Raw genomic sequence first — 22,205 nt, 5'->3', positions numbered from 1 at the left:
GTATATAAGCAGCAAGGAGGAACCAGCCAGAGTGAGCTAGCTAACTCTGGCAAGTCGACCTGGACTATAAAATCCCAAGGTCCACCTGTTCCCAGTGACACAGCTCCTGCAGGAAGACTCCACCTTGCTAGTGCTCCACCTGCTGGGGACTATGGAGGATAATTAATCACAAACACTTAAGGCTATAGGGGATAATTAAATTCAAACTACCACACAACCCTCGTAAACAAAACCAGTCCTTAATCCCACCACGTTATAACTTAATTCATCCTTCAACATTCACATACACTTCACTCTCCTGGTGAATTCCCATCACAATGATAATAAGTAAAATCCTGAAGCCCATAGCAGTAAGGAAACACCAATAAGGCTCTCCACTGTTTCGCTTACCTGACTTCCATCTTTTTCAATCATTCACCTTGTTCTTGCTTTATGAGTCTTCTTTCCCTTCCTAAAAATATGCCAAGTCAATTGCTACATGGAAACAGTTTCCTGCTTGCTGTGCCTTCCACCAGCAAGAGCCTTCCCCCAGGTATTAAGCTGTTCACTTCCTTAAAATTCTGATCTTGACTATAAGTACCATGTCAGGGCCATTGCCAACCACCTTGATCCAAAAATGGGCAGCCTCCTATCCCTTTGTGCTTACACAACTGGCTTTATTATCCTCCTTAGCATTTTGTGCAGATATTATCTTAATTCACTACAGTGTGCACACATTGACTCTTTCCGTTCTAATGTAAATTTCATGGGAAGATAGCACTGATTTGCTTAGACTTCAGAATCCAGATAGGGAAAAGTTACATGCCAGAGAAATGCTTGCATGATAATATAAATAACAACTGGGTGGTATTTAGCTATGAGCATGAAAGAATTACCTATTAAGTGGTAAATATAGAAAAAAAAAACCTTCCATGAATCAACATATTTTCTGTTATAATGAAAATAATTTAAAATAATAAAGCTGTTAACTCTTCTCAATATTACCCTAATCTAATCAATATATCATATTGGTTTCATCACAGACATCTTATTAAATCAGCTTATTATTTAAAATTATATCAAGAGCTCAATTATAGTCACTGAAGCTGTAAGAAAATTTTATAACTCATTAGGATCAGCTCTCTTCATTATAGTCTTATATGTGTATAAAATTTAGTTTGATTTTAGTCTGTTCTTTAATAAGCTATTGACCTGTGACAAATCTTTTAATAGTACTGAATACTATACTTAACTGCAGTCTCTGTAAACTATGAATAATAATAGAAGTCCTGCCTATCACATAGGATTATAGCCAGGTTCCATTTCAGTAATAACTTTCATTTTACTAGCTGAAATATATTCTGTAATGGTGAGTGACAGTGTTGTCTTAGGGATACTCAAGTAAAAATTAGGACCATTTTCTGACCCTGTCATTTCCATTGTTGTAACAATCTCTTCAAATTAGTCTTAGAATAAAATATAAAGAAGCGATATGATGGGAAAATATATTGGAAGATAGTATTAGATGTAAGGATATTTTATCTACTGCAATAAAATATTAATCTAGAGGCTTTCATTAGGGAATTAGCATGGAATGCATTATGCACTGTCCTTTAAACACCTAACAAAATAGTTCATAAGATTGGTAAAGTTGCCATAAAGCCTTGTTCTAGTTGAGTCTGGCTGAGAGGCAAGATCCACTGACCTCTTGTTGGAGGAGGCACTCCAGGAGGCCCTGGCTACAGAGAGCTGGGAGTATGAAACCAACTGATTAGATAATAGCACACAGTAGTTTAGACTGGGAGAAGAAATGAAAGTGTGGGTGGGAATAGCCTGAAGCAAGGTGTGTGTCCTGCCTCACTGCAAGGACTGACTGAGGCCTCTTGGTCTTCACAATACATACCAATAATCCCACCAAAGACTTTCAGCAGCACTGGAACTGGGAGTCCAAATGTAAAACCTTTTTTATAAAAAACATCAATAAGTGCCCGGCGTGGTGGTGCACACCTTTAATCCCAGCACTCGAGAGGCAGAGGTAGGAGGATCGCCGTGAGTTCAAGGCCACCCTCAGACTCCATAGAGAATTGCAGGTCAGCCTGGGCTAGAGTGAGAACCTACCTTGAAAAATAAACAAAAAAATCAATAAGTAATAAAAAAGTTAAAATTCATAAAACATAATTGAACTTTTTCCCTGGAATAAATGAATTGCTGTTTCTGCAATTAATCATAATTTTTCAGAGGTGATAAAATTATTAAAAATGAATGATTTTCAAGATAGAAAAGTTTCAATTCTAGGGTCATATTTTGGTAATGAAAAATATTTGCTACCTTCTCTTGTATTAGATGTGTTTGCATAAAATAATGCTTTTTAAACATAATTTGAAATTGTTAAAATAATGTGGAAGTCAGGCATATGTACAATATTTTAAAATATGCGTAAAATATTTAATTTTTATTGAGAAAAGAATACTAAGATTTATTTTTTTTAATAAAATTGTACATATAAGATACAGTCTTTTTAATATTTAAAAATTTTTTTTTTAATTTATTTATTTGAGAGCAAGACACAGAGAGAAAGACAGATAGAGGAAGAGAGAGAGAATGGGCGCACCAGGGCTTCCAGCCTTTGCAAACGAACTCCAGATACGTGCACCCCCTTGTGCATCTGGCTAACGTGGGACCTGGGGAACCGAGCCTCGAACCAGGGTCCTTAGGCTTCACAGGCAAGCGCTTAACCACTAAGCCATCTCTCCAGCCCAAGATACAGTCTTTTTAAATATAGGCAGAAGTTTGGCTATCAGATCTCATGTGCTGAAAGTTTCTATGGGAAATTTCCATGCTAAATAGCAGAAACCCACTTCTCTGTGTAAAGCCTGGCAACAATCCTTCTGTTCTGTTTCTGAGAAACAACATTTTAGTTTCCTCCTATAGCAAGAACCATGCAGCATTTAAGCATACTTTTATTTTAAAATGACAATAATTTTGATAGCTATTTTGGTCAAAAGAAAGCAAAAGGTACCAATTCTAGTTTCAGGAAAAAGAAAAGCACAGATGGGGATATTGTGATGATAGTATATGCCAGTTTCCACTTCATGTAGTGTTCAGTCTTTAGCTCACCTATGCATCAATATTGGTATTTGAATAATGCTGAACATTGAAAATTGAATTTCAAGAAAAAAATTGATATTCAGTTAGCAATCTCATGAGTTTGGCATAAGAAAAGCCTAGATTATGGTGTCAGGATTCTAGTGTTGGAGAATAGATACTTGGTTGTCAAGAATGAGAGATGAATGATGCTGTTATTTAGGAATTAAATTAAAACATATGGTACATTTTTCTTGATGATAGGGCATTTCTGTATCTAGTTTATGGGATGGTTAAATAAATCCACACTGTAGGGAAGGGTGCATGTGTGCACACACACACCCCCATGCAGTACATAAAGCACATCAGTGCATGAAAATTCTTTGAAATATGAATCCTGTCTGATCCTGATTAAATGTTTTCTGATCCTATTGTTATAAGGAATATATGATCACCAGGACAGGCTAGGTACACACAACAAGTTTTCGACTTTATTTCACAAATTCTTATAAGTTGAAGTATTTTTTTAATGTTTTTGTTCATTTTTTATTTATTTATTTGAGAGTGACAGAGAGAGAAAGAGGCAGATAGAGAGAGAGAAAATGGGCACGCCAGGGCCTCCAGCCACTGCAAATGAACTCCAGACGTGTGCGCCCCCTTGTGAATCTGGCTAACGTGGGTCCTGGAGAATCGAGCCTCGAACCAGGGTCCTTAGGCTTTACAGGCAAGCGTTTAACTGCTAAGTCATCTCTCCAGCCCTAAAGTATCTTTAAATAAAAAGCATTGTCAGCTGGGCATGGTGGCGCACACCGTTAACACCAGCACTTGGGAGGCAGAGGTAGGAGGATCACCATGAATTTGAGGCCACCCTGAGACTCCATAGTGAATTCCAAGTCAGAGTGAGGCCCTACCTTGAGAAACCAAAAATCAATAACAACAACAACAAAAAAAAAACAGCATTGTTATACAAAAACAAATTATGAAAAGTTCTGACATCAAATCTTGCTTTGCTTGTTTTCAGTGGTATGTATTTAGATGTAACTTTACTCATCTTTTCCACACATAAGCCTCCTGTAGAAAGGATATAACGCTACGATTCTTAGCTTATGGTATTGTTGTCATGTTCATAGCATCTACAGCAAAAATCCTAACTGGGCAATAAACAGATGAACATGGTTTCCAAAGGATGGTGGTGTTAGTAGCAAGGCCTGGACATTATCAGAATGTTTAGAGCTATGAAGGAACTTTTTTTTTTTTTTTTTTTTTTTTTAAAGAAGGCATGGATTATAAAAAGAATTAATGGCAAAGAATTATAAGGCAAGAGTTTGTTAACTCTGCTGGGTGACAAAGTGGGAGCTGATGGATTGGGGGAAAGTAGTTAGAAAGTTAGCAGAAGAGTCAAGGATGATAAAGAGCCCTAATTGGGATCTGTTCACATGGAGATGTCTAAAATGCCTCAGGTGCAGGAGACAGGTAATTTAGTATGGGTCTGGATTCTAGAGTAGGGCCCTTTGGAAGTGATAAAACTGGCATGAGTTTGTAAGAGAAAGTGCAATATCTCTAAATTTTGAGATTGCTATCAGGGCAGACATTCAAGTGTTTCTAAAGCTTGATACTCAGTTCCTCTTATCAGAAAATCTAAATGACAATGTCTCCAGCCTGTGACACTTCACTTCTGGATATTGGTTGTAGGATCTGCTTTAATTTAAGGAGTTTATCTGCCTTTAGGCTTTTCTTTTTCTCCACTCTAACTTTCCATATGATTAAAGCCTCTAAAATAAGCAATCAGTCTAAAAGGCATTTTTGGTAATTTTAATGCCTTACTATGAAAAATATTACCTCATTTGGGTTAGCGTGGATAATATTTAAAGAGTTCATACTGGCCTCAGGATGTGGACACGTCCATTATTTAATACCATGTGCTAAAAGACAATCACTAAAACATGAGCCATCTGTTTCTCTGGCTTTTTATCAAAAAAGTAGAAAGCCACTTTCCAAGTATGGAGCAGCCATTTTCTTAAAATCCTTTAAAAATTATTTTAATTTTATGAGAGAGAGGGCATCCAGCCACTGCAATGGAACTTGTATGCTACTTTGTGCCTATGCATCACCTTGTGTGTCTGACTTACTTGAGTTCTATGGAGTGGGACCTGGGTCCTTATGCATCATCTTGTGTGTCTGACTTAAGTGGGTTCTAGGGAGTCAAACCTGGGTCCGTAGGCTTTGTAAGCAAGCCACATAACTGCTAAGCCATCTCTCCAGCTCCTAAATAGCTATTTCAATCATGCATATTTTCTTTTTGTATCTTAGAATGATACTTTCACATCACAAAAATGTATAACAATCTGGAATTATTTACAGCTGAATTCATACACAATTATTTTTTTCACCAACATCTTAAGAAATCTCCTCTGTATTCATGGGATTTTCAGGTAGTAGGAGAGGACTTCTTGTGATTGTGAAGAAGTTTGGCCATAGCCATAGGGGAAACAAGAGTTATTGCAAAATCCCCTAGTAGCTCTTCAAAAAATGAAGCTCTCATTTTGATCTTCACCTCAAACTCAGGGATTAAAAAATAGCATGGTTATCAGTCCTTCAATCCTATGATAATAGCAAAAGGGAGAAAAGCTACTGTTCTGGTTTACTTGTCCATTTCCAAGGGGTGGGGGGAAGATATAACCTACTTTCATATAATGAGGTCATGGTAAGTAGCAACATTTATATTTTGGAAAATTCCTTTACTAGTCATAAAAAAAAAAAAGGCTATTTCAGATAATGGATTTGGATTTTCTCCTATTATGGAACAAACATTGCAGGACACTTTAAGGGATATTTGTCATCTTCAGACATTTAAAAAAAATCAGTTTAAATGCCTATTATTTCTAATTGTATTTGTTTATTATTTGGGAATTTCAAGAGAGCTTCCAAGATACTATGATGACCATTTTATCTACCTGAGACCACGAAGGTAATAGTTGCCCCCATGTAGAAGTCATTTGATATCTAACAGGCACCGTTACATTTTATGACAGTTAATATATTAGTGAGTATATATGGCTTCTGTGGTCTTACATAATCCAAATAAAAGGTTCATTCAATATTCATTTAAGTTGGCCATTTGCTATGACATCTGTATATGGACTGCTAAAGCTGGATATACTGTTGAGAGCTCTCGTTTAAAAAAATAAATAAAAAAAATTTTATGGGGCAAACTTTGGGGAGGGTATGATTTGAAACTGTCCAGGGATATTGTGCCTATTTGGATGTCATTTCTCTTGACCTGCAAATGCCATGTTATCTTGCTGGTGCCTTGTTGATAATAACGTATCAGGCCTGATCTATGTAGCAATTATCTAGCAAATTGTCTTCTTATTTAAGGACAATAGTGGCTTTTGGGAGGAGCTCAATTTTGGCTTATAGCCTTGAGGGGAAGCTTCATCATGGAATGGCAGAGCAGAGGCTGGCTCACATCTGGTCACATATCTAGGTAGAGGTCGTTTAAGTACTGGCTTGGAGCTCGGCTAATAAACTTCAAGGCCCTCCCCCAGTGACACACCTTCTCCAACCAGGTTCTAGTACCCAAATTACCACCAACTGGGGACCAAAACACAAGCAGCTCAATCACAAACACATGAGACTATATAGGGACATTTCACATTAAAACCACCACAATTTGTGTTAGTTCTGTAAAGGATCTCCTTATTCATGTTCAAAGGTTTTATTAACAGCTCTTGCAGCCTATATTTTGTTCAGGTAAGGCTGAACAGCTCACCCCATGCTAATGACTATTTCTTAATCTGTGCCTTTGTGTCTGTATAGAAATTTATAACAATATATTTCCTATTGTCTAATTCAGTGTGTCTCAGATGTATGGCTTCTGGACCAATAACAACACACATTTTTAGTTGGGTTAGAAATGACAATTAATAGTTTTTGCCACAAACAAGACTTCTGAGATGTGGCATGGATGAGCATTAACAAACCTATGAGGTAATTCTGATTTATGCTGAAGCTTGAGAATTACTGCTGTATTTGGTTGATTAACAAAAGAACTACCAAAGATGGAGACGTATCTATTCTTTGATGGTAATGAGGGTAGCTATATCTTTTTTTGTTTGTTTTATGTGGTAGGGTTTCACTCTAGTCCAGGCAGACCTGGAGTTCACTATGTAATCTCAGGGTGGCCTTGAACTCATGGCAATCCTCCAAGCTCTGCCTCCTGAGTGCTGGGATTAAAGGCATGCATCACCATGCCCAGCTGGTAGCTATATCTTGATTTCCTAACATGAGTGCATGGAGGAATAGATTCCATTTAGTCTCCTTCAATAAATTATGAATTGAATTAAAAAAGTTTCTTTAAATAAAGTTCTTAGTGCCAATGTATAGGTAAAAATGATGAAACATGTAAGTCACAAGTGTGATTAAAAAAAATGAACCCAAACCTGAGGAAAAAATGCTATAACTTGGCAATTTTTCTCTGCATTTTAGTTTGCATGTGTGTATGTATATATTTGTAAACATATGTGCATGTGAAGCATGAATACCAAATATAAAGAAAGCAAGTGGTTTAAAATGTTAATGTTTTTATATTGAACTAGAGAATATAGCTGAAGTTTTAGCCATGTACTAAACTAATAGTCTAACAGCAGGGCTTTATTTTTTTTAATACCCTGTCTCTTTAGCTCTTGCATAATGGACATGACCCAGTATGATCAGTAATAGAAATAATGACTCTTTTCACTGAATTTCTCCCTTTCAGAGTCATTTAATCTAATCACCAAATTTCTCACAAAGGTGCTGTGAAATTGGTAGGTATTTCTGACAGAATCTCCTGGGTTTTGTTGCCCTCTAGCAATGTGTGTGGTAGTTATAAGGACCCCATTGGAGGGTCATTTTGAACTTCCTAGCTCAAACTCTATAAGAGAAAAAAAAATTTTTTTTTTGTCTATGAAAGAAATACTTAAGAGAGGAACTGAAAGAAAATTGTTTTAAATTTTCAGAGCAATAAGAGAACACAGGAAAAATTGAGTCATGCAGACAGTGGTGGGTCAAAAACACAGGTCTGATGTCTCAGTGCCTCTGCCCCTCCCAGAGTGGACAAGAGCGGTCACTATCTGCTCATAGCCACCTTAGGGGAGTCTGGCTGCAACTGCTTCTACTCAATTACAGCTTCCATTGCCGTATGATCTCTCCTGGCCCTTGCAAAGGTCCAGAGCTTTCAATCTTATCTCACACTGTGAATGGCTGAGCATCATATGGTGGTGGTAATTGGGAAAAATGACTCAAACACTTACAAAATTTGCAAAGTATTTCATTGTCTGTTTGAGTATCCCTGGCTGGCAAGTAGTGTTGAATGCTTCTTTTATTTATTTATTTTTTTAAAGTAACAGTTCTGCTTGGCTATTAAGCTGTGAACACATTTTCTATTTCTAATATTTTTTTTTTCTTTTGTAAGGGAAACTTTGGAAGCGAAGGGAGAGAAGCATAGGAGAGATCAAATTGACAAACCCTTATACTGACTTGATTAAGTTTCTGTTTGTTTTTAAAAAAAACAATGTTTTATTAAGCACAAAACAGACATTTCAGGTCCTAATGTATTAGAATACTAGATTTGTTTAGAAAAAAAAAACACAAATTGGGTAAAATTTTTGTGGCATTAAAATTGTTTCCTACCTCCATATGGACAATATTCATTTCAAATTCAATGTTATACTAATTGGCTAAAAGAACGTTATCAAAAGAGTTGCTAGAGTTTTATTTTTCTTGCTCCATAAGGAACCAAATAAGAAATGGATTTAAACATTGTTAGGGTAAATTAAATTCATCATTATTAACAAGTAAATTCATGCTGATTACCAATGTGATTTCTTACCTGGAGTGTCCATTGAGTTACTATTCAACCAAGCTTAAAGGTTTCTGAAGTTTTGAGGAATGGCTGCACATTATAGTGAAGAGCATTTTTGAAATAATTTTGAAATTTTGTTCTTTACACCTGTATAGTCTCATGGTTTGTCAACACGTATCTATAAGTTAGAATTTCCCTATTCTCCAATGACTGAAGCCAACATGTTAAACTTCCCACTGGGTGGCAGCATTGAGAAATGAGGGCCAATGTAATAGGGCTCCAACTCGCAGGGGACTAGGGCTTGTAGTTCAGGAAGCATTAAAAGAACGAACAATGCCAGACATTTATCATCTCTGATGAATCAGTTCAAATGTCACCACCCACATGAATGGTTTCTCATTTTCCAGAGGGTAACTTTTCTTCCTCTCTATTATGTATGAACCTGAAAATTTCCTAGTTTATCTGGTAACCATTGTTGAATAATCCTAGGGAAGCATCTCTATCTGATCCCATCCCCCCAACCCCAAAAATAGTAGGTGCGGCATTTGATTCTAGAATAACATGCTAAAACACTTTGGAGTCCCAGTTTTAAATGTGCACATAAAGGTCAACCATTAGACGCATTGCACAGACAGGCATTGCTTGATATATTCGGTGTAGGATGGGAAAACGTTATCAGACCCTCAGAGGCCACCACAACGGAAGGCAATTCGGATTACTCTTCACAACTATCCTTCCCTCTCCAGATGTGGAAGTGGATGTTCAGGGAGATCATATGACTTTTGCAAATAGTCAATGGAGTATTTTTGTGTACTTTGTAGTCTTTTGAATTAATAATACGGTTGCATGGGCTAGAGAGATGGCTTAGCAGTTAAGGTGCTTGCCAGCAAAGCCAAAGGACCCAGGTTCAATTCCCCAGGACCCACATAAGCCAAATGAACAAGGTGGCACTTGTGTCTGGAGTTCATTTGCAGTAGCTGGAGGCCCTGGCATGCCCATTCTCTTTTTCTCTCTCACTCTCTCCCTCTTCCTCTCTCTTTCTAATAAATAAATTAAAACTGTTTTAAAAGTAAGGTAACATAACATGCAAATAGATATTAGTCAATCAGCCATTATTAGATAATTGAATATTTAATAAATTGTTTAATAATAATGCTTTTTCTATTTAGCCTAAATGTTTCTTTCATAATGTGCATAACTTTAAATACAAGTAGAATATTATTTCTAGCTTTAAACCCAAATGGCTGATTTTCAATAGGTGTTGTTACAGGTAAAATAAAAGAGAAAGGGACAGATAGAGAGAATGTGTATATGTGTTTGTACTCTAGATAGCATCTTAAAAATTGCTGAGGCTATAGTTTGTAACATCATCACAAAATAATCATTGCCACAGACTATGTAGTGAACATTATCATGTGTTCTGAGCCATATGTGTCTGACAGGGTGGACGGAGAGAGTTATCATTGCAAAGCTACTGCACAGCAGGGCATCTTTTGCAAAGAGATAGATGACACCATTTTCTTTTCTTCTCCTATGGACAAAGACTGTGTCACATTGTCAGCACATTTATTCTACCCTGCATGGGGTTATGTAGCCCATGCTGGCTTCAAATCCTTAACCTGAAAAAATGCCTTTAGAAATACTGCTTATTATGATTATTTTGGGAGAAGATTATAAGCTAAGTTTAATAGTGAGTCATAGTCATTTATAACAGCATCTTTTGGTTATGTTAATTATGCTCTTAATCTTAGAAAAAGATATGTGAATTATAATGCCCATTTTTATCTACTTCTTCCGAATCAATAACCATATATGTTCAATATTCATTATTCATTGTTCATTCAAGAACAATTTTCTACTTAGGGTTTACAGAATGCAGTTTCTACAGCTTTCTGAACACAAAGTGTATACCTTCAGTAAATATATACATTTTGTTGTTGTTTGCTGAGATAAGGTCTCACTCTAGCCCAGGCTTATCTGGAACTCACTCTGTAGTCCCAGTCTGGCCTTGAACTCACAGAGATCCTCCTACCTCCCCTCCCAAGTGCTAGGACTAAAGGCATGTGCCACCACACCTGGCTGTATAGTTCGTTTTTCAAGTCCAGCAATATACCTGATTTAGATATTTATTTCATGAGTATGTATGAGTTTGTATTGGAGTGGTTTTTTTTTTTTTTTTTTTTAAGTTTGACATTCTGGGACTATTGCTACAAAATTATTTTAAGTGGTTATATTTTCCATCTTTTATTTTCTTTCTCCCTTCCTCCTTCTCTCTAAGCAAGACTACATCATAGATGTCACTGTGAACCTCCAGCAGTGGGCACATTGCACTAGATTGTTCTCTTAGTAATAGCACCACAAATGTGCATTGCCCTGATTCATTAAACCTCCAGTTTGTATGAAATCAGCATACTCTTAATTGTACCATTATTTCTTTTTTGGGTTAGTTGGATTACTTTTATAACAGATACTTATCCTCATTAAATTTTCATTACCCTCAGGCATACTTTCTAGGGAAAAAGAAAGAAAAGTGCCTTGTTTTCACCTGTATTATCCATTTTTTTCTCATTCCCTGGGATCTTTAAAATTTGACCAATGTGGAAGGCTCCTTCCCCCTGCCCCCCATGTCCTCATAAACTGATAGATTTAATTCTATCTATTGTGTTTATTATCTGGTTTTCTGTCATTCCAATTGCTAGGTCAGGACAAAGTGGAGAGCAGCCAGACACAAGGAAGCGGGTCATCCACATTCCTCAAGGAACGCCAGCCATCATCTCTTCTTTGCCTAGCAATGCCCCAGGTCTAGGATTCCTGCTCCCTTATCTCTCAGGTCACCTGCTTACAGTTCTGTGTTACCCCCTTGCTTTCTTAGATCTCCCCTAAAGAAACTTTTTCTTGTTGTTGTTACTTTCCCCTTCCTCACCTTCCCCCAACTAAAGAGCTCTGTATAGCCCACTACCTGTCATTGCAAGTCACCTGCTCCACTCTTGAGAGTCAGTCCTGGCAGCTTGTGCTTTTCCCCCAATAAAAGTTTCCATCTTTGCCTCAGAGTGGTCTCCGTGGACTTGGTCACTTCGGAACCTTACACAAATGGTTCTATCTGCCCCACTGGAAACCATCCAAACTGGTTCTTTAGAAGGCTGTCAGTAGTCTTTAATGCCTGTGATGGTTAAGTTTGTGTCAAGTAGTTCTGCTTGGGAATCCGCAGGCATTCCTCATAAGTAGGTTTCTGAGGTTACTTCCAGGAAGGGTTAACTAAAGGAGGAATACTTCCCCCAGGGTGAGCCCTTCCCCCAGAGTTGGTGGCCCCTCTCAGAGGGGAGGAAGAGAGGCTTTATCAAAAGAAGCTCTGGGAAGAAAAGTATTTTCCACCCCTCGCACTGGCTGCTGGTGCTGCTTGCTGCTTTCCGGTATGGACTGAAGACCAGAGTGGACTGAAGATCAGTGTGGACTGAAGAGCAGCATGGCCTGAGGAGTAGCGTCTCTCCAGGACACCTCCAGTCCTTCACGACCTGATTGGGACTGCTGAGGCATCCAGTTTCATAGACTGAGCAGCTACCAGGTTCCTTGACTCTCAGGCCTGTAAACTGCTATTGTTGGACTGTCATAAAATAATCCAATAATCAGCTTTTTCAATAGAAATACCAACAGACCCAGTTATACCATTACTGGGCATGTACCCTAAAACCTTCAAACCAAAAGCCAGAGAGATTTGCTCAACCATGTTTGTAGCAGCTCAATTTGTAATAGCTAAAAGCTGGAATCAACCCAGATGTCCATCATTAGAAGAATGGATAACAAAGATGTGGTATATCTACACAATGGAATTCTATACAGCAGTAAGAAAAAACGACATAAAGAAATTTGAGGAAAAATGGTTGAACCTGGAACAGATCATTCTCAGCGAACTTACCCAATCACAGAAAAAAAATCGACACATAGTCTCACTCATCTGCAACACCTAACCTGAATTTGCCCAAGATGCCTTACATACCCAGCAAGTACCTCATGAACTAGACAATAAGATGGATGGGAGGGCGGGGAGGGAATCAAAAGGTGGAAAACAGTAATCTGGACACAAACGGCAATGGTACCATAAAATTCTACTTCCTAAAAGACAGAACAAATGACTGAACCTTCACTAGTCCCTTACAGGAAACACCTGAACCACAAGACACCGGAGAGGGTAGGATCAAGACTGACCTAAATCTCCTACATCTTCCTTCCCTCCCTCTCCCCCTCTCCCCTCTATCTCTCTCCTCTCTAACTCTTGTATATTAGTTATCTTTTTCCTCAATTTCTTAGTGGACACTGACCTGTAACCCCCACTTCCAGCTTGGGCCTACAATCCACAATGAGCTTTTGATCAGAGAAACCTACAAGGTTTCCCAAAACAATGACAGACTTCTGTCAGAGTAATTGATGACCCACCAAAGGCCAATGGTAAGACCCTATTGCTGAAGACTCCATATGCAGCTGACACGTAAAATGGAATGACATGGCTGGAAGCCAGGAGAGAGTCAGTCCCCAGACAGTCAGCATGTCTAGTGCCAGAAGGCGCTACATAGGCGACTGGGGGAAGCGACCAAGATCTGTCCAAGCAACACATTGTTTAACCTAAGTAGCAACAATTAACCGGATGTGATACCCACACAAGTGCAATAGTGGTACACAGCCATGGTGAGGAATCAATTGCTCTTGATTTGGCTAACTGATCCACTCAGTGGTACTAGACCCTTAGCTGGAGCTGGGAAACAAGTCAGAACCATACCCAAACACAAGCCCACTCTACAATATCAAGCTACCATCAATCACGGGGTATAAGAGGGCCTACACCTATCAAACTGTCTATCAAAAAAGTAAGTGTTATCTCAATTTTCTGGGTGCTAACTTACTCTCCGTTGGAGAATCTGCTTCTCTTTTCCAGATAGATGCAGATCCTAAGAAGAGAGCTGCCCCAACATACCTCAGAAGGGGCCCAACTGAAACTAAGGACAACTGGCGAAATAAGCAAGGGTGATGTTTTCCTGTGAACTGGATACCAGCACAAAGGGGAAGGAGATCAGTGCAGAGAAAAATCAACTCCTACCAAATCAGAGAGCCAGAGCCTCAGAGGCCCCCAACACCTCAGCACTGAAGCAGACCAAAAATGAACCCAACATGGCTCAGGGAAATCTTGCGGAAGAGGGGGCGGAAAGAATGTCAGAGTTACATGTTGGGTCATGATTTTCAGAGACATTTATTATACTAATAACTGGGGGCTAACTCCACAATGCACGACCCATTTTCAATAACAAGGAGGGTCTAATGGGAGGGGGTAGATCACAGATGAGCCTAAATAATGGTACCAAACTGCCTGTATTTACTGAAAAGAAAACTAATAAATTAAATTAAAAAAAAAAAAAAAAAGAATTATACCCTTGAAAAACCAAAAAAAAAAAATCCAATAAATTCCCTTTTAATTCATTCTATCCTTTCAGTTCCTCTAGAGAACACTGACTAATTCAATGCTTTTCTTATAGTTTGATATGACAAGATATTTCTATTTGACTTTGTACATATCTTTGTCTATACTAAAAATTTGCCATTTGTCTTATAAAATTGATGTGTGTGTATGTGTGTACCTACCATTGAAAATCTGGATAATAGCTGTGTTCATTGCTACTGAGTGTTCATATCTATCTATCTATCTATCTATCTATCTATCTATCTATCTATCTATCTATCATCTATTTATCTATCATCTCTCTCTATATATATTATCTATCTATCATTTATCTATACATCTATAATTTACCTTTCATCTATTATCTATTTACCTAATCTGTAATCCTTCTTTTATCTATCTTACATCTATCTGTCTGTGTATAATTTATCTAGTTTATCATTAATCTAATGAAACATATCATATATTGATAGCTACATTTCTAATTTGTCAGGACTTTTATTTAACCATATTTATGTGACTGGTCTTCTTCGTTTTATACAAAAACTGCTTCCAAGGGATGGTTCAGTGAAGAAAAAAGCACTTGCTGCTTAAGTGTGAGGACTGGAGTTTGGCTCCTCAGAGCCCCACATAAATGCTGGGTGGTTGTCACTGCCCATTAATAAGCTCAGCGCTCTGGAGGCAGAGGCAGCTGCTCCCAAGGGCAAGCTTGCTAGTTCAATTAGCCAGATTGGTGATCTCTGAGTTCTTGTGAGATACCCTGCCTCAGTAAAATGGACTGCATTTGAGGAAGATATTTGGCATTAATGTCCCACCACACCTGCAAGCATATGTGACATATACATATGAACATGCACATATATACCTTGCATAACACACACACATATGCAATCAAAAAACCCAATTTCAGGTTTACCAAAATAATTTATCATTTACTTTATCCCACCCTAAATAAAGAAGTCTTAAAAGACAAAATTCAGGGCCAGAGAGATGGCTCAGTACTAAAAGACATCTGCTTGCAAAGTCTAATGACTTGGGTTTAATTTCCAAGTGTCCACACAAATAGGCCCTGGCCTGCCAAAACATTCTCTCTCTCTCTCTCTCTTTCTCTCTCTGAGGCTATCTATCTATATAACTATCTATACAGCTATCATCTATCTATGCATCTAGCATTTATTCATCTAGTTTTCCTGTTTGCAAATAAATATAAAAACAATTTAAATATTAATATTTAAGTACTCATAGCACTGTAAAGTATAAAATTGCTAAGTGTATTTTAAGTTTTATCTTTCCAGTGCTTCCACATTCTACTAAAGGATATCAATAAGGGCTATGTAAACAAATTATGCCGTTTTGAGATCAATTGGAATGTTTTCTTTTTCTCTGTGGGCCTTTTTTAAACCAAAAACCCTTACATGATTTGTTTTTTTTTAATGTCATTTTAAGTTCTCAGGAACTACTGTATGTTTCTTTGTAGGTTTTATTTTTTTTAATTTTATAATTAAAAGAAAAATTCTATTCATGTTTAGTGCTGCTCAATTCACAATAGCTAGGAAATGGAACCAGCTTAGATGTCCCTCAACTGATGAGTGGATAATGAAGACGTGGCACATTTAAACAATGGAGTTCTACTCAGCAGTAGAGAAAAATGAAATTATGAAATTTGCAGGAAAATGGATGGATCTGGAAAGGATTATACTAACTGAGGTAACCCAGGCCCAGAAAGCCAAACATCACATGTTCTCTCTCATATGTGGATCCTAGCTCCAGATGGCTGGACTTCTATGTGAGTAGGAAAAAACTCAGTAGCAGAGGCCAGTAAGCTCGAAAGGAGAGAGAAAGGGAAGAAAAAGGGCGGGGGGGGGGGAGGGGACTTAACAGGACGGTATTGTATATATGTAAGTAGAAGAACAGATTAATGGGGGTGAAAAGGCCTAAGTAGGTCAGGGGAAGAGACTGAGCAAAGGAAAGGTAGAGGGAGGGCTAATCAAAAGCTAAGAGGATATAAATAAGACGTATTTTATAATTTTATAAAACTTTTATATAAAGAATTCTAAAATGCTTAGTCAAATGGGCTCTAGTTTCCCTTTTGCTTGTGTGTGTATATGTGTGCAATGTGTGCATATGTGCATGTGCAAGTAGACACTAAAGGACAATTTTGTGTGCTGTTCATCAGACAGAATCCACCTTCCCTTGAGGAATGGTGACTCATTATTCTGGGGCTTCCCAACTAGTTTAGCGGGATTGCGCACAAAGCCCAGGGCCCAGGGCTTGGCTTGTCTTCGCTTCCTGGGATTACATTTAGAATCAACAGGTCTGGTAGGTTTGGGGGATTAAACACAGGTCCTCTTGCTCGCAAGTCAAACACTTTACAAATGAGTTATTTCTCCAACACAATGGTACTCTAGTTTCTTTTTTTCCCATTGTCTCTAACCCATTCTCTTCACTCACAGAAAAAAAAATAGAGATATTTCTTTTTTAACATGAGGAATTAGGTACATAGACCATTATCATCTTTTCTTAGATACTGACACCATGCATGCCTTTTCATTATGTTGAATTTCATTAATGGTAATCACTACATAATGATTTAGAGAAGGATTCCTTATTTCTTTTAAGTTTCATGTTACCATATTTCCTGTAAATACACCACTTACTCTTGGTTGCTTTTTGTATATTTAAATTATTCTCAAGTTTTTTTTTTCTGTTATTTATAGGGTGATAAAAAAAGTCATTAAACAAAATCAGTAGAAACCACAAGTTGGGAATTGTCATCAGTCAAGTGACCAGGACTCAATAATCACAAAGATAAATTTAATTATAGACTGTATATAAAGTGATAGATTAAAATACATGGAATGATATCAGGACAGTTTTAATGTGTCCTTTATTTTGTATCCTAATGAGTCAAACCACTGAAAAATACTATTGTGGACTATAAATTTTGTGATATTAAGGGATTGCTTGTGAATATTTCAGATGAAATAATGGCATTGTGGTATATCTCAGAAATATATGATTAATATTTACTTATGAAATAACATATCTGAGTATAGAGGTATCCAGGATGGATGCAGCATGGCCAATAATGAACTAAGGAAAGTAGGTAATGAGAAACAATTATTATTTATACTACTATTTCTTATTCTGCATATGGTTCAATGTTTGTAATAAGTTTTTGTAGAACTTGAAGTTTCACATTGAATGGATCCTGCCTTTCAAGACAGAACTTTATACGTGTATAGTCCATTTTTAGCAAAACACATATAGAACATTTTTTCCATGAAAGAAAGTTCACATTTACAACTCATTTTGGTGCTTAGAACAGAATTTTCCACACTGTTTCTTTAACATTTATCCATTAGAATAGTTGCTAGCGGGCTGGAGAGATGGCTTAGCGGTTAAGCGCTTGCCTGTGAAGCCTAAGGACCCCGGTTCGAGGCTCGGTTCCCCAGGTCCCACGTTAGCCAGATGCACAAGGGGGCGCACGCGCCTGGAGTTCGTTTGCAGAGGCTGGAAGCCCTGGCGCGCCCATTCTCTCTCTCTCTATCTGTCTTTCTCTCTGTGTCTGTAGTTCTCAAATAAATAAATAAATAATGAACAAAAAATATTAAAAAAAAATAGTTGCTAGCATATAAAATGGAAAGCAAATGTTAGTTAATCAGAACTGCTGAAATATGAAGAGATGTTTGAGATGGTAGAAATTTTACCATGTTGAAGGTCTTTTTCAGAACATCCTGCATCTAGAAATGTTGGGATGTGGCTTAGTTTGTGAGAATAGCTCATGTGGAAATTTACCTGAGATTTATCCTTGCAGAACCAGTGTATCTCATTCTACACTGCTATTCCTCACCACCAATTGCAGTGAACCCTACAAGACAAATAAAGCCTATACATGTGAAATAGTGAAGTGTCCTCTCCTTGTTTTGAGAAAGTACAATAAAGTAAAAGCTATCATGCTTGTAAGGTCTGGACGCTAATTCTATAGCTATTGAAATTATGTGTTGGGCTGGAGCCTCAGCTGAGCCCACAGCTCACTCGCCTGGCATGAACATGACTCTATGTCAATTCCTGGAAACACAAAAGGTTAAAAAAAATACAGGTATAAGAGATATATGTTTTGTCTTATGAAGAGACTATTGTAATTTTAGAGAAAAATTATTATTTATTTATGAGATGAGAGAAAATGGGTCCTCTAGCCACTGCAAAGGAACTCCAGATGCATGCACCACTTTGTGCATCTAATTTAGTGGATATTGGGGAATCAGACCTGGGTCCTTAAGCTTTATAGGCAAGCACCTTAATCACTAAGTCCTCTCTCCAGCATATGTTGTTCCGGTTTTAATATTACTATTATAGTTGATACTAATAGCAAATATTTAATGGGAATACACCACTTAGGAGGCAGTTTTCTTGGTTCTGGACCCATGCACAATGGTAAATAAAACAAAGCCCTTGTTGAAATTTAATGTGATTTTTTTTTTTTTTAATATTTTGAATGTGGTACAGTGGAGCAGCGAAAGAAAATAAACAAATAAATGAGGAAAGCATAGATAAGGTTGACTTGTGATTAAAAATAGTGTTATAAATGAAAAGAGAATGGGAGTGCAAGTAGGGAATCACTTCAAATAGAAGAATAGAAGACACCCAGAATTGTGTGAGGAAGGGTTCTAGCAGGTCTGGGATTTGATGTCTTACAAAGCTTCCAATTTAAAGATGTGAAGAAGAAGATGTTGAAAAGAAAGAAAATGAGTGAGGCTGGGGAAATCCTAGAATAGGTATTTTTTTTTCCTTTCTTCTTTCCATGAATAATTTGAAATTAACAAGTATACAAGGACATAGCAAATAAAGAGCCTCACAGGATGTGACTAAAATTGGTGTGCAATCTACAGTCTACGTGGCATTATTGCAGAGTTTTCAAAGAGCAGTCTGAGATAAGATGTGCTTTTCATAGACCATTTGTACTGCAATGTGAGCATGTGTTGAGGGTATCCAGTGAAAACAGAGAAAAGAGGTGAGTCATTCCATGTATTGGTAAGGTGAGCTCAGCTAAGAATAACATAGACACCTGCAGTATTTCAGAGGCAGCCTAAGGTACAGATAGACTGATTTGTTGAGGTGACAGATGGAAAATAAGGAGCTTTGCAATCTGTGTTTGTACTAAACTGTGTGATGGAGGTGTTGGACCAGCAAGTTCTGAAGCACAATAATTTCATATTCAATATCCGTATTAGTCAGGGTTCTATAGAGGAACAGAACTGCTAGAATGAATTATTTTTAAAAGGAAGTTTATTGGATTAGTTTACAGTAGTCCAATTGCGGTTGCGGGCCCAAGAATCAAGGAACCTGGTAGCTGCTCAGTCCACATGGCCAGATGCCTCAGCAGTCCTGATACGCACTGCAGATGGTGCCAGAAGGCCTGGATGATCTTTTTATTCCATGCGGGTCTTCAATTGGCACTGGTCTTAAGTCCAGGCTGGAAGGCAGCAAGCAGCTCTGGCAGCCGAGTGGGAAGAAGGAAGGGGCTCTTTTCACTGGGAGCTTCCTTATATCAAGTCCCCCTCTGAGCTGGAGCAGCTTGCTATGGGGGAAGGGCTCACTCTGGGGGAAGGACTTCCTCCTTTAGTTGATCCTTCCTGGAAGCAACCTCAGAGACCCACCTGAAAGGGATTTCTGTGGATTACTAAACAGATCAAGTTGACAACACCTTAACTATCAGAATATCACAGAAGCATATTCAATGTCTGATTATGGGAATATATTTATCTCAAATAGCAACTCATAAATTCATATTCACCAATCAATGATTTTATATTTACAGCCAAGAATTTCATATTCATACACAGCTATAATTATGGACAGGTATTTATCTTTAGTAACTAAGGTGATATAAGAATGCTACTGGTTTTTTTAAAGCTAATCTGGACAACAGTGCCATAGTCCAGTTGAATTTCAATGAAAATATTTTTTTAAATTAATTAATTTATTTATTTGAGAGCAAAAGACACAGAGAGAAAGACAGATAGAGGGAGAGAGAGAATGGGCGCGCCAGGGCTTCCAGCCTCTGCAAACGAACTCCAGACACGTGCGCCCCCTTGTGCATCTGGCTAACGTGGGACCTGGGGAATTGAGCCTTGAACTGGGGTCCTTAGGCTTCACAGGCAAGCACCTAACCTCTAAGCCATCTCTCCAGCCCTCAATGAAAATATTTTTATGTTTCCACTACCTGCAAGAATTTGCTCTAGATAGAATAGTGGCTATGAGCATTCATACTCACTACAAGCCATAAATATGTACCATAATATTATCCCTAACTTAAATATGAGTGGTCTGAAATATAAGGGAGTTAGGTGAACCTTCCAGAGTTCATACACTGTACATTCTGGAGCCAGACCTTAACCTTCACAGCTTGTCCTCAAGCACAACACAGATTCACTTCCCATACAACAAGATTCAAAGCTGAATCATTTTCATAATGCTTCATGATTTTTCTACACATATAAAGTCAGATTTGTTCATCTTATTCCTATCCTATTCCCATTAATAGCCAACATATCTTTTTGAGTATGCAAGGTTTTGTCAAGCAGATGTGTTTTTTAAAATATACTATGTTGTAATGTGATTGCCACATGTGCCAGGCACCCAATGTAACAAGCCTTCACAAACTCACACCTTAGATTTAAATTTTATCTGGTTTGTTATGTGAAGTTAACGAGATATTTACCTTTGGCTTTTTTCCTTTTAACTATACACTGGAGGGCATACCCAGTCTTATTAGTTTTATTTCTATAATTTTTTAAAATGTTTTATTCATTCATTTATTTGAGAGAGAGGGAGAGAGAGAGAAAGAGAAAGAATGAATGAGTGCACAAGGATTTTTAGCCACTGCAAATGAACTCCATATGCATGCACTCCCTTGTACATATGGCTTACATGGGTCCTGGGGAATCAAACTGGGGTCCTTAGGCTTCACAAGAAAATGCCATAACTGCTAGGCCATTTCACCAGCCCTGTATAAGTATTTTTTTTTAACAAGGCTGATAACTAATCAAACAAGGAATCCAAAGGCAGGATCAAAACCAGTCCATAATAGCCTCAGTAAAAGCATCAAGCAAACTGGAAAATTTAATAACTATTATAATATTAGTGGTCACAATCATAGTGATAATTAAGAATTATTTTCATATTGAAACCAGGAGTCTTGATCAAGGCATAAGCAATGGAAAGCTAAGTTGTCTATCTTTGTTAGTTCACTATTAAGAAGAAGGTTTAAAATGTTAGTGAAGAGCACTTTAAAGATCTGAGTAAATGGGCATCTTTACTCTGCTTATTGAAGGAGAACTCAGCATTGTTAAGAGACAACATGGTGCTCGCTTTGGCAGCACACATACTAAAATTGGAACAACACAGAGAAGAATAGCATGACCCCTGTGCAAGGGTGACACACAAATTCATGAAGAGTTCCCTATTAGAAGAGGGAGAAAGAAAGAATCATTTCTCCCTGAACGCATTATCGTTGTTGTCTCAAGGTTTTTATGACATTCAAGAGCTTTCTTTTCAAAATCTCATGCTGAATCACCTGACTGAAATGAGAAAATTTTAAAAAGAACAGAGTATGGTTTGTTTTACCAGTTGTCAGCATTTTATAACACTATACAATGTTATAAATTAATATTAATAGCGTGGGAAACTGACACATAGTTGAATAGATAGTTTAATAGAAATGAACTAGAGAGATTGTTTAGTGGTTATGGGGCTTACCACCAAAGCCAAAGGACCCAGCATCAATTCCCCATTACCCATGTAAAGCCAGATGAGCAAAGTGGTGCAGCATCTGGAGTTCATTTGCAG

The 22,205-nt window shown here is 37.7% G+C and overlaps 1 non-coding gene across 1 annotated transcript; it reads left to right on the top strand.

Annotated features, from left to right (window-relative positions):
* Positions 1-21,720: 21,720 nt before the first annotated feature.
* Positions 21,721-21,827, top strand: LOC123453403. The gene has a single exon (XR_006632796.1). It is a non-coding gene; the product is annotated as a U6 spliceosomal RNA (small nuclear RNA).
* The last annotated feature ends 378 nt before the right edge of the window (positions 21,828-22,205 follow it).

This window comes from Jaculus jaculus, chromosome 11 (genome assembly GCF_020740685.1).
Source record: "Jaculus jaculus isolate mJacJac1 chromosome 11, mJacJac1.mat.Y.cur, whole genome shotgun sequence".
NCBI lineage: Eukaryota > Metazoa > Chordata > Mammalia > Rodentia > Dipodidae > Jaculus > Jaculus jaculus.
The sequence above is the reverse complement of the archived record's forward strand: the minus strand, read 5'-3'. Positions and strand labels throughout refer to the sequence as shown.